Here is a 16,369-nt window from a genome sequence, read left to right on the forward strand (position 1 = left end):
CTGGGTCTGGGCTTGCTCACTGCATCTCCAATACCTAGCTCTGGTAGGCAGTCAATAAATATCTGAAGGAATCAATGAATAAAATGAAATATGAAGCCAAGACGGATAGTCTGGAAAAAAAATTGTACAACCTGATAGACAAACATGGCTTGGTGGGAACAGGCAGGACAAAAGGATGGGATGAGAGTGGAGGCTTCAATTAGAACGCAGAGTGGTGGTGTCCCATAGACCAATGCCCCTCACACTGTAACGTGCACACAGATCACTTGGGGATCTTGTTAAGATGCAAACCTGAACGCAAGCAGGTCTGGGTGGGGCCTGAGAACCTGCATTTCTCGGCCCCCCGGGTGATGCCGAAGCTGCTGATCCAGGGTCCACACTGTGAGGGGCAGTCACACACAGCCAGAAAAGCAGCACCAATATGTCAGGCCAGGGCCAGAGATCAAGATTCGGAAATCAGAAGCAAGGAAGGTGTGAGGACAACGCTGACTAGAGGCCTGAGGAGACTCGAGCCTCAGGGAACCACAGAAGCACAGCTTAGCTGCAGGCAGTGAAAACACAGAGGGGATGAAAGCTACGTAGAAGATACACCCAGGACAGAAGGGCGCCCTTGGCCCCTAATCCTATTTCAGAAGCTCCAAGAAAACCTCCCTGCTTCTGCAGATGGGGATGGGAAACCTCAAATATTAATAAAAAAGATTCCTGGGACTGGCAGCGGAAGGGAACTTGTTGTCACTTACAGAATTCGACCCACGCCACCACCTCCACCTTGCCCTTTCCAGGGAAAATGTCATCAGAAGCAGGGATGCATTTTCTGAGTAAGACCAAAAGTTATCAAAAGGCAACAAATGTGTTCCATAATTGCTTTAACTACACTGAATTTGAAATGTCAAATTTATTGTTTAGTCCTTGTCTAAAGAATTTCGGGTGGGTTACAAAATTTTTTTTAAAGATATAATAGGACAATTTCAAGTGTGGTTCTTAGTGGGAGGTGTACATCAGAATTACCTGGAGAGCTTCCAGAAAATATGCCTGTCCCTGCCCCACCCACAGATGGTGATTCAGCATTCTGAGGTGCGGTGTAGAATGACATTACTTTTGGGAAGCCCTCTAAGGAAGGGCCAGGCCTGCATCGGCTAGAGGAGTGGAGCAGGTTTTCAGGGAACCTCAGGGTGGTGTTTCAGATGGTCAGACTTAGAACACAGTCAACCCTCCGTATCCAAGGGTTCCATGTCCTTGGATTCAACCAACCACGGATCAAAAATATTCAGGAAAAAAAAATTCCAGAAAGTTGGAAAAAGCAAAACTTGAATTTGCCATGAGCCTACAACTAGTTACATAGCATTTATGTCATACTTACAACTATTTACTTACATTTACACTGCATTAGGAATTATAATTAATCTAGAGATGATTTAAAGTATATTAAAGTATGTGCATAGGTTATATGCAAATACTATGCCACTATACATAAGGGACTTAAGCATCCTTAGATTTTGGTGTCCAAGGTTTGCAGGGGGGCGGGTCCTGGAACCAATGCCCTTCAGATAACTGAGGGACAACTGTATAGGTTCCACAAAATCTGAGCCATTCAGAGGGTATACATGCAGGACTTGGGCAGTTGCTCAGAGCAGCTAAAACTGAGAGCAAATCACATCACAACCCTGGACAGAAAAAAACCAAGGGTGAATTCAAACAGGAGCCTCCAAATGAAAGTCACATGGGCTGACACAGCAAAGGTAGGACTGATTTTCACACCGCTCTCACCTGAGCAGCTCCGTGTCCAGTGCCAGCGTGTATACCCGTGGGAACTTACTAACTTAACCAGGGTTAATGGTGTTCCCAGCGTGATCCTGTAGCCATCTACTGACAAACTCAAGTAGACCAGCAACCCAGAAGAGACCTACTTTTTCCTCCTCATGATCTCTGATTGTTACATAAAGGGCTTGGGACCCAACATCATAATTTTTTTATTTCACATCATAATTTGGTTGTTTCACGAAAGTTGCAGAAACATTCTCCCCACAATTACTCCCAAAGCAAACCTTAATAAGAGCAAGCCTGATGCTGAATAACCACATAATTGAGTCATGTGGTGTTTTCCGATTGTCTTGAAATTTTATCTTAAACAATCCGGTCAGGACAATGGATGATGACTAACAAACCCTGTTTCCTGTACCGCAGCAATTAGGGAACTTGAGGTTTCTATGGCTTCCTTTATAAGCCTCTTAATTCTAAACAAAAGCTACAACCCAACCAGGAACACACTGGCCTCTCCAACCACAGATGATTTCATCTGCAGCTGATGCACTTTACAACAAGGAAGCCCAGCTGGTTCTTTGCATTAAGAAACAAACAAACAAACAAACACAACAGTTACAACTTTAGAATCTGTTTTGCACAATAACAATAGAGGTTCTACTGTGACTGTAGTTTTTAACAAAGATTATACTTGCAAAACATTACAGACCTAGGCAACATCTCAGTGCAATGGGATGGTGGGAGCCCACTACATGCCATGAGCCATAGGATCACCATGTGTAAATGCCTACACAATGTGACACATACCACTCAATAGAAGGCATTTTTAAACAATCTGCTGTGTACTGACTTATGATTTCAAATCCATGCTGTGAAAGCTTGTTTCAGACAAAGTGTGGTTTGAACTTGTTTTGAATAGCCTGTTTTGATGAATTGGCGTTGAAGTTGGCTATTAGGACTTTCTTATCCAACTCTTGGACCTGTAGTGGAGAGGACCATCATGTCACTGACACTACAGTAACAGCTTGGTGGCCATCACATGATGAACTAAACACAAAGAGGCTGACCAGCAACTCGAGAGTGTTCGGCCTGGGCAAAGCTACTCTTTGCTGATCTAAATAGCTCACCTACTCCTGCCAGGCCCAGGCTACTTTTGGTCAACAGCGATGTTAAACCGTGCAGCAGTCTCAGGAAGAAAAGGGACATCTGTTCCTGCCTTGGCGAGGCTACTCCTCATAGGCAGTGGTGCCAGCCACGTAACGGTTCCTGGAATAATAACCTTCGGAGCAGTCCACCCTGCCTGGCAACACTGGTGCAATCGCCCATAAGCTATATGCCCCAGAGGTGAGGGACCTAAACCAGCAGCTTTTGGTTGGAAGGATGAACTCTATGAGAACCACCTCCTGGAAAGGTACATCTCAACTAAACCTGGAATTTTTCTTTCATCTCCCCATTGCCTGGAACACCAGTGTAATCACTGTGTCGTTGGTTTGCAGTATGTTCTTTCTTTCTTGGCTTATTAAGAGACATCATTCGTATGAATGAAAAACGTTGCCTGCCCTATCAGTGAACAAAGGATGTTGCAGCCATCAAGCCACTACAGCTGCCCCTGAAGGTGAGCCCTGAGGGAACTCAGGGTGGAGACAAACGGGGCTGCCCACTGCCAGGCCCTCAGCCACTGCAGCCACCCTCAACGGGTGCACCCAACGGTTAGGGAACTCTGGATGGGAAAGAACTGGATACTGGCCCTAAAGAGCTAAGGTGCATATCAAAGGAATGGTTTCAATGAGCCCGGACTCTTGCATCTTCCCATACATAGAAAAGCGCTGAATTCCTTAATTTGAGATATCTGGTTTTCTTAAATGAACAGTGTGAAGTTCCGAATACTTGGTCACTGCTGAAAAAACTCCCTATATATCCTGCTCCACCCATACCTCTTCAGAACAGTCCCTCAGGGCTACCTGAGAGGCTACCTGCTGGGCTCGAAGTCCTCAGAAAGTCTGCCAAATAAAACATAATGCTCAACTTTTAGGTTGTGCATTTTTTTTTCAGTCAACATCCTGTATGCTATTGGCTTGTGACATATTAAAAATTATAATTCCCACAGTGGACACAGGATAAATAAATTATCCGTAAAGACAGCCTCAGTCTCTGAGCATAATTTGCCCAAACTAACAAACAAACAAAAACAATGCTAAGCTTCCAGTGCCATCAGGTGCTGACTGTAGATTCTGGATTTTGTAGCGCAATCCTGACTTCACATACTTACAGGTATACTGTACTAGTGTTTCCCGCAGTTGTTGTAGATGTGATATACCTGTCAGCTACTTTACCAACTCAATGGACCCCGAAGCAGGAGCCCATTGCCCGGGGCATGGGTGCCCTCGTGGTCAGGGTTGGCTCACAAGGCTTCTATCACTTGCCCTGGAGCCCGAGACAGGGAAGAAGTGATGCTCTGTTTCCTGACGGTCTACAGGCTGACCTGGGGACCTTTGTTTTTTCACAAGCCAATGAACCACAGGCAGGAAGAAGGGAGAGGAGTAGTCTTCTCCACTAGAGAGTCAGAAAGCAACCCAACTCCATTTTGATCACTTCAAAAAGAAGTGTTAAAGTTATTTCATACCCTTGTTTTTAAGAATAAGAGCTAGATCTCTAACTCGAGTGCAAAAGTTTCAGTTAGAAAAAAAAAAAAAGAAAAAAAAAGAACAAAGCAGTCCTGATTTTAAAACACCTAATTTGTGAGTAGACCACGCAAATGAACCACAGCTGGCTCCCTAAAGGAATCAACCTGAATCATCCTCAAGCTGACTTAGGCCAATGCTACCACCTAGTGACCACCAGAGGAACACACTTCACCTCCTAGCATGACTTTCTGCTTTCCTCCCTCTTCCTCAAGGGAAACATGGAGAGTTATGCTTTCTCGTTTATCATCCACGTTTCAGCTCATTTTAAGTCTCCCAGAATATATAAGGCCTTCTCTGTCACCCAATTCCCTCCCTTTCCCTAGGGAACTCAGGAGAGCGTTCTTCCCTTTTTTTTTCTGTTTTTGGCTATTTATGAGCCCCAACAGATGTCTGATCAGCAGAAGATGGATCTCTAGATGGAAAAGTAATAAACATTCATATACAATCAGTCATGCTAGGCGGCTGACTCAGATTATGAGTTTCTCAAATACCAGTATGTAATGTATTTAAGATAAATGTTTTATTTGTTTAGCTGCTAATACCAATATTGCTTCCTCCTCCTTTTCGCTGTAAACACAGCAGCTGGGCTGCATCATGGGCTAACCGAGTCTGGGCTGGGGTGGGGCCAGCAGGGGCCTTAATAATCACTCACATCACTCCGGACCACGCCGCATACTGACAGGAAAACCACCACTTTCCGGTTCTTGGCTGCACCTCCCACAGGGCCAGCTTCTAAGTTCCAATCTGTTCTTAGCCTGGGCCTAAGTGTTCCTTACACCCTGCTGAAGTAAGTAATTAGGGGGTATTCCCTCCTAAAGATAAAACTTACAAACATCTGGATGGGGATTTATCATTTATCAAGCACTAGATCAAGATTAGATCAAACTGTAAGAATGTATACTTAATATTTAAGTTGCTAAAAAAGAAACAGTGATTAAAAGGAGACTTTTTAACCAGAGACTTAAATTAAACTTTAGTGTACTTAAGAATCATCTGGGGGCTTCCCTGGTGGCGCAGTGGTTGAGAGTCCGCCTGCCGATGCAGGGGACATGGGTTCGTGCCCCGGTCCGGGAAGATCCCACATGCCGGTCCGGGAAGATCCCACATGCCGCGGAGCGGCTAGGCCCGTGAGCCATGGCCGCTGAGCCTGCGCGTCCGGAGCCTGTGCTCCGCAACGGGAGAGGCCACAGCAGTGAGAGGCCCGCGTACCGCAAAACAAAACAAAACAAAACAAAACAAAACAAAAAAACAGATTCTTGGGTACCACCCACAGAGAGTCTGGTTTAGTAAGAACCCAGGAGACTGCATTTTAAAACTTGCAATTTTTTTGAGCTTAGAGAAAAGCTGCAAGAAAAATGAAACTCCCGTACATCCCCATTGGCCTGGATTCAACTTAACATTTTGTCACATATGCTTTCTCTCTCTCCCCTGCACATACACATACCACACCCCCAAAGCTTTCTAATGAACACTTGAAAGTTGTAGATATCATGCCCCTTTACCTCTAAATATTTTAGCAGGTTATCTCCCAGGAACAAGGACATTTCATAACCACAGTACAATTATCAAATTGAGGAAATTTAACATCAATAAAGCAATTATAGTCCATGCTAAAATTTTGAAAATTGTTCTGATGGTGTCCCTTTATTTCTTTCCTCCTGATCCAAGATCCCAACCAGGACCTTGCCTTGCTTTAGTTGTCAGGTAGAAACTGCATCTGTAATAAGCATCCCAAGGGGACACTGATGCAGGGTGTCTGAGCACCAAGGCAGTGGAAAACTCTTAATCAGATACTTCCTCTCAGTTTTGACCATCTGTGCCTACAGTCAGGGGCTTGGTTAGGTCAGCACCCCATGTCAGTTTTCCCGTCTATATTACAAGTCGCTTCCCAGAGCCAAAGAGGGTTGTCTATAGCTTAGCTGCCCCATCACTCAGTCTGGGGAAGCACTTCCTTAAGGCAGTGTTGAAATAGCAGACTCCAGTCTATATGCTGGTGCTGGAGTTACTGCTGTGGTCCTAACAGAGGAAGAAAGCAACATGAACAGAAATCCGGTTCAGAAAGGATTCTATCATGTGATATTTTCTAACCAGACGTCTCCATTTGTTCAAATTAGTTCACGTCTTTCACAGACAGCAATTCTTAACAATTCATAATATCCAAGTTATAAAAAAAGACTACAGTGCCTTCTGTTATGCACACTCCCATAAGTGGGTGACAGTCAACTACCACTGTCTTAAGGAAGAAGAGACAAAGATATACATGCATTTTGTATGATTTATTAGCTTTGCAAATGTTAATAAAACTCACTCCAACTAATTAAAAACCGGTGATTTTAGTTCATCTGTGACATGCCCACATCTTAAAAAAATGATTTCACTTTATTAATTTTATATTATGTGCAGCTGATAACCATAGTACCATACAACTGGTGCATGGAATTTTATATTCATGACTATAGTTTTTGTAAATTTATCAAGACTACCTTCTGCCATTTTTTTCCTGCTTACTTGGCTTTAATTTCCAAAGAACAACACTGCATAATAATACAAAGATAAATATACTAACTTATTTTAAAAACTAGTTTAGAATGTCAACATAATCACTACTAAATACTTACTAAATTAGAAAAATCTATTCATTAAGGGAGGCATTTTCATTTTGCTAATTCAATGGTAAAGCCAATAAACCAACTTGTCCTGGGCCTATACACCGAAAAAATTTTAAATAACATCTTTGAAACTTTAGGCCTGCTAATTAATACAATAATCACAGCTGACAATGGAAGTATTGGTGCACAAGACTTAATTTTAATTTGGGTATGCATATATAAAAGTATTTAATGCCTTTTATTTAGAAAAAATGCTTCCGTGAATGCATTTATGAGTTTTTAACTCTGACTTCACATTATTCGCCGCATGGGAGAAAATGCTCACACAAGTCTCCTTAACACCACAGCTTAATACCCAAATTATCCTGCAATTATTAATCCTTCTTTTTCTAGTTCAGTTTATTTTTTAATTGAAGTATAGTTAATTTACAATGTTGTGCTAGTTTCAGGTGTACAGCACAGTGATACAGTAATACATACATATATATATATATATACACACACACACACATATATACACACACACATATTCTTTTTCAGGTTCTTTTCTCATATAGGTTATTACAAAAATTGAGTAGAGTTACCTGTACTATATATACAGTAGGTCCTTGTTGTTTATTTTATATATAGCAGTGTATATATGTTAATCCCAACCTCCTAATTTATCCCTCCCCCACCCCTGCAATTATTAATCTTAATACTCCACAAGTACCATCTTGGGATCAAATCCTTTACTCCATAGAGCCGGTAACTTGCCCAGGGAGTGGACCTCCAACCGGTAGCCCCTGAGAAGCAGGGTGGGGTAATCTGTAGGATCAGTTGTGTTCCAATGGAGACCTGTAATTAGCGCCCTTGTTCTCGTACAACTTCAAAATGTCAAATAGTTTTCTTATTATGGAGTTGGGTTTATTTATAGGCTCGACACCATGACACTTGCAAAACTAACCAAAGAAAAGTTATACTTGATACCAGGAGGATAACAAGAAGCAGTTTTAAGCTCCCTGAAGGGCAAGACCAAGAATGCTGTGGGAGCTGCAGGCATTTCGGGACAGAGGTGATGTTGCTATAAAGAGAAACCAACCTCTGACGACGTCCCGCGAGCTGAGTGTCCAGGGCTGTGATGAGAGGCCGCCTAGCACCTGAAACACAGGGTTTGCTCCTAGGCGACCAGAAAATACGTTCGACCTGTGAGGACGTTAAATGACGTCATCACCTTCTTTTTTTTCCTCTTTCTTGAAGTACCACAGAGGAACAAAGCACAAATCCCAAGTGTAAGAGTACTGCTCTTCTCAAGAAGGCTGGAGGAGCTGCCTCACACCCCTTCCAAACATAATGCCCCCTCCCGGGGACCAGTCTCCCAAATTTTAACACCATTTTCATGAGATTTTTTAAATGAGATTTTTAGAAGTTTAAAAAAAAATGTTTAGGGAAAGCTTATCATGGTGTAGTGTTAAACCACGTATTTCACAGGACCCAAGCCTTCTGGAGCCACTTCGCCATGCACGTGGATGCTTCACTGGGGAGAAATGAGAAGGGCTGTGTCCCAGTCTCCCCACCCCGAGCATGTCTGAACAGTGACTGGTCAACTCCCCCATTACGTACCACATCAGTGAACCCAGAAACTGCAGAGGCCAGCAAGCCTGCCTCTTGCTGGAAGAAGAAAGGGGACATCTGCCAGCTGTTGAGGGACTGAACCAAACCACGCTGGGGGAGATGACTTGTGGGACCTACCACCAGACAAGCTGTCAACAGCCTCCAAGCCAAATCCCTGCATGGGACTAGGACCACAGTTTCACAGACCCATCCATCTTGTTTATGATTACTTCCAGCTTTTGTTATTACTTTGGCAGGAGTTCCGTACCTTTTACTGACTCAGTATTTACTTACTGGGCACCTGCTCTGTGCCAGGCCGAGGGAGTAGGGTGAGGGAAGGCACAGATGCCTGGAGTTTCGAGTTCTAAGGGGGGTGAAAGCCCAGGGTGCCAGGGGAACAGCAGGTAGGCTCCCAACCCAAGCCAGGTAGGCTGGGGTGGGTGGTGGGACCAGCACACAAAGGCTCCATGGGGAAGCTTGCAGGATAAAGGGAAACTAGCCGGGTAGAAGCAGGGGCAGTCCGGAAACTGCACACTACATGTGCAAAGGCCAGGAGGTGAAATACATGCACGTTTTAGGAACCCCATAGAAACGGATTTATTATCGGAGTGTCTGAGGAATAACTGAAATCCTAGAGAAATCTGAGGGAGGAGACTAGGTTCTTCAAAAATCCAGGATGTCACACAGAAGGGGAATTAGGATATGGTATGAGGCTGTGGGAGGTCAGCCTCAGTGGAATCAAGCAGAGATGTGGACTGGAACCCCAGCTTATACTTACCAGCTGTGTGAACTTAACAGAGATCACTCACCCTCCCCGAGACTCGGTGTCCTTATCTATAGAAAGGTGGAAATTCTGTTTTCCAAGGTTGTTTTAAGCACTGAAGGTAACATGTATGCATACTAGCCGGCCCTAGCAGGGCCAGATCAATGGTACTTACTACTCCTACCATGATTAGACTGACTGTTTCAGACCCAAAGGGTTAAATAGGTGGAAGATGGAAGGAAAAAACAAAACAAAACAAAAAAACCAGAAGGAAGAGCTTTTGAACACTCAGGGCTGCACAAATACAGAAGGGACTACCTTGGGAGAGAGGGAGCTCCCTGTCACTAGAGGTGATCAAGCAGAGAAGGTGGATATGGCCCTTGGTGAGTAAGTTGCAGAGGGCAGGCTGGCACTGGAAGGGGTAGGAGAGATGAACTTCCAGCTTCCAGGACCAAGATTCTATTATGACTTCTGTTTCGACAGTGCCAAAACCCACTCAAGGTGGCACTGTCCAAAACTGGATTTCTTAAATGGATTTCTCATGGGAAATAATTCTAAATGGATACCTCCATCTTGGGAGAAAAACTAAAATGGTCCATCAAACTATGAAATAGAGGGTAAAACAATATGAAGACAAAAAGCAGTATGTAAAGCTAAAAATACAGACAATGGAATCTGTCTTATACTGAGCAGTTTCTACCTAAAATTAAGCAACCCGTCTCTTCTCATTCTCCCTTTGAATAGTTCCACTGGGCCCCAAACAGACTGGAAAACAGGATAGAATAAATTTACTCTACAGGGACATGAATCAAATTGCATCAACTTTACAAAAATACTGTGCTAATATTTGCCCTTGGGGCACAGACACGCCCATTTGGGTGTCAGTCCATATTTCTATCTTAGGCTCCAGCCCCCACCCCTTTACAGCCAAAAGCAGCAGAAGCCTTCAGAAAAGAAAACAGCCAAAGTCACTTTGAAAGGTTTGAGATGTGCTAATCGCAGCACATCCCAGCCAAGAAGCTGGAATCTCACAACTGGACCTTCCTGCCAGCTCTGCTCTTGCCAAGGAGTCTGAAGCCAGCAGCAGCCTGGCCAGAGAAACCCAATCCTCACCACCAGCAGCCCTCACCATAATTTTATCTCAAGGAAGCACAGAAAAATACTCCCCCTGCGCCAGCACCGCCCTATTTGTCTGTAATCAGCGAAGTGACCTGGGAAGTTGCTACTCCATTTCTTTTTAGCTGGGTTTCCCAGCTTAGAGCCCTCTAAATTTCCTTCCAGCTTTAAAATCCTCTGCCTGTAAAGTTTTAATCCGAGGGGCCATCTCAGGTTATATTAGGTACAGTGACCCTACTGGTTGCTGGCGGTCTAGAGACCAAGATAAAAATTTATTTTTACGTAGCCTAGTCTGATTTCCAGGGCTTTGACTTGGAGATGGGTGGGGGTAGGAATGGGGTCAGAAAATTAATTAAAAGAAACCACATTAACTCTAAAAGAAAAAAGAAAAAAAAAGTATAAAGGCGTGCCAAAATGCTAATCAGAATAGTATTTAGGAATAATGAAATGAAAATAATATATGTTATTGCTGCCTTTATTTATTTGTACTGAGACCTTCCACATGCTGGGAGCTGGGAATACAGACATACAATCCATTTTTTGATCTCAAGAAGTCTTCAAGCCACTTGACCAGGGACACCACTGCCTGGGGGCCCTGGGTGGCCAGGGGTCTCAGCAGGCCAGGGCCGACTGGAGGTCTGAAGGAATAAACCAGACTTGGGTTCCAGTCTCTGCTCTGCCACTCCCAAGCTGATAGGACCTTGGACAAATTAACTTTCCGTCTGTTTCATCATCCGTAAGTAATTCTGAGGAGCAGCAATCTCGTATCTAACCCCGTGGAGGCCCTGGCCCACAGCAGACACGTAATACCAGCTACTCTGAGGACTGCCCCTGTATGACGGCCCCTTCCACCCGCCTCCGTCTTACTCCCTGGGCCGTTTCCATTCCCAGGCTTCCTATCCTGAGGAGCAACCAAGGTTCCTACAGCTGTCCGCATTTCACAGATTGGTAGATTAGACTCAGAGAACCCTGCCCAAGTCACACAGTCAGCCGCCAAATGGGGTGAGGGTCCCAAGCCCAGTTCAGGGCATCACACACCTCCCCACTGAGTTCCCTGTCCTGCATGATGGAGGAAGGTGAATTACAGGTGATTCACTGGAGGGAAAAGGCTCCACTTAATCACTATTGTTTCTGCAATTTACTGACCACAGGTATGTTCTTACCCTTTGAGATAATCTTCATCAACACTCCCCACAGCTCGCATTTTGGTAAATTTCCTCTTAGGGAGGAAATGGTCCAGAAAAACCCTTTTTGCCTCTAACTCTGCAACATCAGAAGAAACCTGAGTAATGACCGGGTATTTATTACCATCTTCCCTCTGTTCTAAAATGACAACAGGTGTTTCAGAAGAGTTATTTTAAAGGAACAGTACATCCAAAGTACCCTTTGATTGTGAAGATCGTGATTTCAGAGAAGTTAAAACATGGAACACGAATCTGTCAGAATTGTGGAAACACAGTAAGTGACTTCCTCTCACTTCTACAAAAGGCGTAGGCTGGAGTGAGTGCACGGAATGTCTAAAGGCCCTTCCAGCTCGACAGGCAGCCACCCTGGGTTAATTATTAACCACGGGAGAGCAGGGTGGGCCACCTCATTTCCTGAGGCCAAGCCCTGGGTTTGGCCTGGGCCTCTCCTACCCCATGACTAACAGCTCTCCTTCCAGGGAGATCCCGAGAGTGGCTGGCCAGTCCCCTTCCATGGCACCTGCCTCCAAGGATCTCAGAACTTGGAGGACTCCTGATGCAGGCCCAGGCGCACTGCAGCCCCCAGGAGACTGGGTTTCTCAATGAACTTGAGCTCAACCAGATCCTTGCCCGCTCACTTTTGGGGCACACATGTTGGCTCCAAGCAACAGATCTCATGAGGGCAGCCACAAGGTGGGGGTAAGTGATAAACGGGGGCGGGGGGGGGGGCAGCTAGATCCTGAGTGTGGCAGGAGAGTGGGTCTCCAGGAGGATCCAGGACAACCTCAGAACATCCAAACCTCGAAGTTCTTTCATACAGGTAAGGGAGGTGCTTGGCCAGCGCAGAACCTACCTACCTCCATGGCTGTGAAAAAAACAAGTTGGCTCTGAGCGCCGGAAGGCAGCTAACCCTGGAGGGAAGGAGGAGCGGGCGGCTCAGCAGACCAGCTGCTACGACACGCTCGTGTCACGTAACACCAACAGCGCTGTCTTGTTTTGGGAGGGTTTTAGTTTGTTTTTTACTCTGTACTCACCGTGTCTATATAATCATACAGGCTACTCGTTCCCATCACTGCGCAATGGAACATCTGTCCGGGTATTTCAAACACTTCACTGGCATTTTCTGTTACAGTTTTATAGTATTCCACCAAGTGGAACCATAACCATGGCTAGGTGCTCAGATGACTTCTAATTAGGAGGGCTCAGACTTCCAAAAGGACCCACAGTAAACGAGAGTAGGGAAGAAGGAGCAAGTGATCAAGAGCAGGCACGAATGTCAGTCAGCAAGTTGGGTCCAGATGAGCCCTGCTTTAGGGAGGAAAAAGTACCCCAGCCACCAAAGATGCATGGCCACAGGGTGACAGGAAGGGGCTAGACCACCCCCTGACAGAAAAAGGCAGAACAGATGAGCAGACAATTAATGATAATTTGGGCAAAACCATCAGATTTACTGTTGTCTTTTCTACCAGGCAGAACAATCCTTTTACACTGGGAAGGATGGAATGAAAGGGGATGGGAAGGCATCTCCTGACCACCCGTGACCCACCAGAGACTACACGTGTCATCTCGTCCAGCTCCCACATCAGAAGAGGGATTCAGGCTAAAGACAGCAAGGACCATGCCCGAGGTGACCCGGCACAGAGCGGAACCCAGACCCAGTGGCTCCTAACAAAGTCGGACGCCCCCCAGACACAGCACTACCTGCTCTGGTCTCTTTTTAAAACTGTAGTTAAAGAGAACATAAAATTTGCCGCTTCAACCATTTTTAAGTGTACAATTCAGTGGCATTAATTACATTCACGATGTTGTGCAACCAACACCACAATCTATTCCCCGAACTCTTCCATTACTCCAAACAGAAACTCTGCACCCATGAAGCAATAATTCCCTACTCCCTCCCCCAACCTCTGGCAACCTCTAATCTACTTTCTATGAATTTGCCTGTTCTAGATACTTCATATAAGTGGAATTATACAATATCTGTCCTTTTGTGACTGGCTTACTTCACTTAGCATAATGTTTAAGGTTCATCCATGCTGTAACATGTAGAAGAACTGCATTCCTGTTCAAGGCTGAATAATATTCCATTGTATGGAGAGACCACATTTTGTTTATCCATTCATTTGTGGACACTTGAGCTGGTTCCACCATTTGGCTGTTGTGAATAGTGCTGCAATGACATTCCTGTACAAACATCTGCTTTTGGGTATATACCTAGGAGTGGAATTGCTGGGTCATACAGGAATTCTATGTTTGGCCTTTTGAAGGGCCACCAAACTGCTTTCTACAGAGGCTGAACCATTTTACATTCCTACTAGCAATATAAGAGGGTTCCAATTTCTCCACATCCTTACCTATACTTTTGATAATAGCCATCCTAAAAGATGTCAAGTGATATCTCACTGTGGTTTTAATTTGCATTTTCCTAATGACTACTGATATTAAGCAACTTTTCATGTGCTTATTGGCCATTTGTAGATCTTTAGGGAAATGTCTATTCAAGTCCTCTGCCCATTTTGAAATTGGGTTGTTTATCTTAATTTGGATTAGTTATAGGAGTTTGTTATATATTCTTAATGTTAAACCTTTATCAGATAGGATTTGCAAATATTTTCTCCCATTCTGTAGGCTGTCTTTTCACTTTTTTGATGTCTTTAGAGATACAAAAGTTTTTAATTTTGATGAAGTCCAATTTATCTAGTTTTCTTTTGTTGCTTGTGCTTTGGTGTAATATCCAAGAATCCACTGCTAACTCCAAGGTCATGAAGATTTATCCCTGTTTTTTCTTAAGAGTTCCATGACTTTAGCTCTTATATTTAGGGCACTGATCCATTTTGACTTAATTTTTGTTTATGGCAAGAGGTAGGAGGCACCCTGGTCTTTCTGACCAGGGTCCCTCCCCACCATGATCCTCTGGCAGAGCTAGCTAGCATTGCTGCACTAGACTGTGAACTTCATGAAGTCAGGGTCTGGGTCTTTTAAAGACCACGACCCAGTGCCTGGTACCCAGCAGGTGCTCAATAATTAACCGTGGGATAAATGGACAGTTGAGTGGATAAACCACTTGGTGGGGGGGAGTATCCTCCATCCCCTACCTGCTTCTCATCACTACTATAAGACCACCCACAGCTGGCTGAAAGACTCCTCTGTAACAAAGTAAACCTGATCGGCCAACCATACTAAGAAGTAAATATGTATCAACAATTGCACTTACATATTCTTATTATTTCAACTAAAACAATCCAAGATCTAACCAGCGCACTTAACTGAAGACAGGGCAGAGGGTCTCAGCCCTGGAAAGCTCAATACGCCTTTACCAGTTTCCTAGTTCAAGTCCTTCATCGCACAGAGGAGGAAACCAAAGGGCTGACGGAGCCAGTGACTTCCCAAAGCCTGGGCTTCCACTCCCAGAGCTTTCCCACCAAACACAGGCCTGCGTGATCACCCACTGGAAATCCAGGAAAAGCACCAGGTTAGCTTCAACTGTTCCAGATGGTCCTTTGGCTCCAAAACCTGCCAATGGAAAAATGAACTCCGGGTCCTGGATCTCATTCTGCTACACGAGGGCCCCCTCACTCTCTGCCTCCCGTAGCACATGACCTGCTCACTCTCTGCTCCGGCCACGTTGCCCCTGCCCTGTACCCAGTTGTTACAAGCTTGTTCCCACCTCAGGTGTTCGCAGCTGCTGTTCCCTCTGCTTGGAACTCCCTTCTCTCAGTCATCCTCCACCTGGTTCGCTCTAAGTGTCTTAGAGCGAGCCAGGTATCTTATCAGTGAGGCCATCCAGACCTCTCACTGCACCCTTCTCCTTAGCGTTTATCACTGCTAGACATATCAAATATGTTCACTGACTGTTTCCTCCCAATTCCCATGTCCCTACCTCCCCCTAGAATGAAAGTTCCTTAAAGTCAGGGGCTTTGTTGTTAACTGCTGTGCCCCTAGCACCTGGAGCAGTGCCTAGCAAGCCTGAGTATCTGCGAATGACATGGATCAAAGGACAAAATGGGGAGCATCACACTCAGTACTTCCATGTCCCTAAGCGTGACAGTGGGGAAAGCAGGCAGCTCCAGACTCGCACGTGAGCACTGCCTGAACCCCGCAGCCACAGAGCGCTGCCCGTCCTGGGCGCCTGGGCAGGCAGAGCTGGGACATCATGTGCCACCAAACTTCCCACACATCCTAGCCAAGCCCAAGATGCCGGCAGCCGCTACTGTGCTGACCTGGCCACAGAAAATGGAGTCTCTCCTCACAGGCACTTAATAAATGCTTGTGAAATACACACACATGCACTGAGTGAACAGCTAGTGTGCACAAGGCTGACACCTGCACTCCTAGAAGGCTCGCCTCAGCACTCCTAACAGCGTATCATTCCAACAATGCTGGGAGGGTGGTTTGACCAATAATTCCATTTCTAGGAACCTACTGTCAGGATACATCCATACATGAAAGTTTTATTTGCAAAGATATAACGTTGCAACGTTGAAAATTACACCAAAAAGCCAATTTCCAAGCTTAGAGGGCCAGTTAAGTAAATCATAAAACAGCCACGGATGTCCATGAAGACTTCATAATGACATGGAAAACCTTAGAATATTAAGTAAAAAAGGCTGGTTATAAAATTGTACCTACAGTGTGACCAGAACTCTAAGTCATTGTATA

The 16,369-nt window shown here is 44.9% G+C and overlaps 1 protein-coding gene across 5 annotated transcripts in view; it reads right to left on the reverse strand.

The window, feature by feature from the left end:
- The window catches only part of PTPN3 (protein tyrosine phosphatase non-receptor type 3), a 110,065-nt gene that overhangs the window by 76,639 nt on the left and 17,057 nt on the right, over positions 1 to 16,369 (reverse strand). Inside the window, exon 1 of one of the 5 annotated variants that reach the window (XM_082627654.1) lies at positions 15,133 to 15,685. The exons of 3 other annotated variants lie outside the window; for them this stretch is intronic. The gene's annotated coding sequence lies outside the window, so the exon portion shown is untranslated. Of the gene's footprint in view, positions 1 to 8,135; positions 8,244 to 15,132; positions 15,686 to 16,369 lie in introns of those variants that run through there. One more of the 5 variants, XM_082627658.1, reaches the window with a different exon arrangement.

Source organism: Mesoplodon mirus (assembly GCF_964341445.2).
Source record: "Mesoplodon mirus genome assembly, chromosome: 1".
In the NCBI taxonomy this organism is placed as follows: Eukaryota; Metazoa; Chordata; class Mammalia; order Artiodactyla; family Ziphiidae; genus Mesoplodon; species Mesoplodon mirus.